Below are 2,835 nucleotides of genomic sequence, written 5' to 3'. Positions count from 1 at the left end.
TTTTTTTTTTTTTTTTTTTTTTTTTTGCATCTTACAAGTTGCACTAGCCGAGCCCTCACTCACGGCTGGCAACAAGTCCCTTCTGTTTTCAAAACTGCTAAATGCTCCGATTGGAGAAGCCTGTGGAGGCGTCTCCCCATAGTGAAAATTTGCGAGTGACTGAAATCTTTGTGAGATGGGAAGGAGAAGCTATTTCGCCCACTTGTGAATGGCTGCAATGTGTGCATTTTAAATGTGACCAGTAAGAGCAATAGTTAAACAGACAGTGGGGAAATGTCAAGGGGAAGAGTCACTCACTTTTCAAATTCTACGTTTAATACTTCCACTAAGAAGAGTAACTGTAGGTCTATGTGGCATCATATATAGGGAAACATATTTCCCTGTACTTTTTATGTTTAATGTTTATTTTGAGTGAGGGGAGGGACAGAGAGAGAGGGAGACAGAATCTGGAGCAGGCTCCAGGCTCTGAGCTGTCAGCACAGAGCCCGACACAGGGCTCAAACCCACAAACTGTGAGATCATGACCTGAGCCGAAGTCAGACGCTTAACTGACTGAGCCACCCAGGCTCCCTTTCCCTGTAGTTTTTCAATATTGCCTCTATTAGGTTAAGGCAGTGTGCCTGCCAGAAAACTTCAGGCTTCAAAGAAAATGGTGGTGTGGTGGTGGGGGTGCCTGGCTGGCACAGTCAGTAGAGCGTGCGACTCGATCTTGGGGTGGTGAGTTCGAGCCCCACATTGGGCATAGAGTTTACTTTAAAATAAATAAATAGATAGATCGATAGGAGAATGAGAAAAAGGTAGCGTGCCTCAGCAAGTCACTGTACCTCAAGTTTTCCTTGTGAGTGCTCCCAAGTGACTGGGGAAGATCGCCACTCCAGGGATGAGGGCCCACCAGCACGTTCTCCTGTGTCGCCAGGGCCACATGCTCTGGACTCTGTCCCCTGAGCAAACGGTGACTGCAGAAGGATCGGCATGCCTGGCTCTTTGTCTTTCCTGAGAGTTCGAGCAAAAGGAGCGGGAGGTGGGCCAGTGCATCCATGTCCCAGAAGAGAGAAGCGGTCCTTGTAACAGGAAATTCCCTCAGGCGTCAAAACCGCCCCAACTCTCAGAATTCGCCACCCTTCAAGAAGGGCAGGAGCTGGATCCTTCCCACTGGGGGCCCGGTAACTCTTCCGGACATGAGAAGACAGGGTCTATATAGTAGCCACGGGTTGTTGGGGTTTCTTTTAATTATCATTTGTATTGTCATCATTAATGGGTGTGGGTAGGTTTTTGTTTTTTTAAACTATTCCGATACATGCAGAAAATTCCACATAGTGGAAGTGTGTGTGGTAGTGGTCACGCAACAATGTGAATGTCCTTGGTGCTGCTCAATTTCACACTTAAAAATGGCGGAAATGGTAAATTTTGCTATGCATGTTTTACCACAGTGTTTTAAAAGCGTATAGTTTGCTGTATTTTCGCAAACTGTATGTGCCTGTGCAGCCACCGCCCAGTTCAAGAAGAACATTACCTGCCCCCTGCAAGCCCCGCCCCCCTCATAGCCACAGGAATTTTTTTTAAATAGCCCACAGTTGCCATCTGTTGAAGGCTCCTGTGTGCCAGCCATGAGCAGTTGTCTGAGCTGTGTCTCACGGTCCTCGTTTGACACACGAGGAGCCGGGGGGCTCAAGTCCGGGAGTTGCCCAGGTGCACAGCGGAGCGAGCAGGCGGCTGAGCCAGGGGTGACATGTGGCGATGGCATCCTGAGTACAGTGTCAGGTTTGGTCGTGGAAAGGCCCAGAGACGCCGCTCAGAGGGGACCGAACCTTTCAAGATACGTGAAGGTTGGGAAGGCTGGCTGCGAGGTGGGGAGAAGGGAATTTGGCTTTGATCTCTTCCGATTTATAGGAGGATTCCTCATTGCTAGTTGGATTCTCAGATGAAGCCTTCTTGTCAGAGTCTACTTAGTGTGAATTCTGAAATACCCACCACTTCCCGTCCCCATTCTGTGTAATGTTCCCTCAGTCCCGAAGTTGGCCAGAACTGTTAACCAACCTGTAAAAGGTGAGAACTAAGGAGGAGTAGGCAGGACCACGCACAGCTCTTCCTCTGCAGGTTTCCTCCACACTGCAAGGGGATCTGTGCATCAGATACATAGGCCACTTGCACAGCCGGTCCTTGCCAAAGTCACATTCATGGTTTCTTCCTTTGTTAACCTGGATAGGATCTACAGTGGCATTCAGTTAAAATTTTGGAGAAACATTCCAAGAAAATCCAATCTATCTCAATCAGTATTTTACGATTTGCACGCATGGCCTTTAGTGTTTACGGGTTCGAGCCTCTGGCCCTGTTTTCTTAGAAGAAAGTATTGCAAAGATTTTTTTTTTCCCTTTAATGTTCTTCCTTCTTGCCGGTGGAATTCCTCAACCTACATGCCATTTAAATGCCCTTTTTCAAGGTTATGGGGGAAAAGATAAGGTTCTTATAACAAATGCAATATCTTGAAGTCAAGGGTAATAACCGGGAAGGGGAAATCATGAAGGACAAACAAAGCAATAATACAGAACCAGATGGCTTGCGTCTCCTTCCCCCTCCGCCAGCCTCTCCCAGCCTTTGGCTGTCATCCGTTGAGAGAGGAGGGGGATGGCACCCCGTTCTCCCTGGGGCAGCTGCCACACCTAGCGTGTGTGCCCTCCCACTCCTTCCCCTGTCAGGGGGCAGAAACGGGAGACGGCAGGAGTGGTCTTTGGGTTTTCAAGTGCATGAACGGGCGTGTGCATGTGCACAGAGCCGGCGGCGCTGCTGCCCAGCGTCGGGGCCTCGAGTGCATGAACGCGCATGTGCACAGAGCCG

General features: G+C 49.2%; 1 protein-coding gene across 11 annotated transcripts in view; it reads left to right on the top strand.

The window, feature by feature from the left end:
* The window catches only part of FYN (FYN proto-oncogene, Src family tyrosine kinase), a 211,614-nt gene that overhangs the window by 157,151 nt on the left and 51,628 nt on the right, over nucleotides 1-2,835 (top strand). The gene's annotated exons all lie outside the window — the stretch shown is intronic.

This window comes from Panthera uncia (assembly GCF_023721935.1).
Source record: "Panthera uncia isolate 11264 chromosome B2 unlocalized genomic scaffold, Puncia_PCG_1.0 HiC_scaffold_24, whole genome shotgun sequence".
Lineage (NCBI taxonomy): Eukaryota > Metazoa > Chordata > Mammalia > Carnivora > Felidae > Panthera > Panthera uncia.
This window is presented reverse-complemented; position numbering and strand designations above follow the sequence as displayed.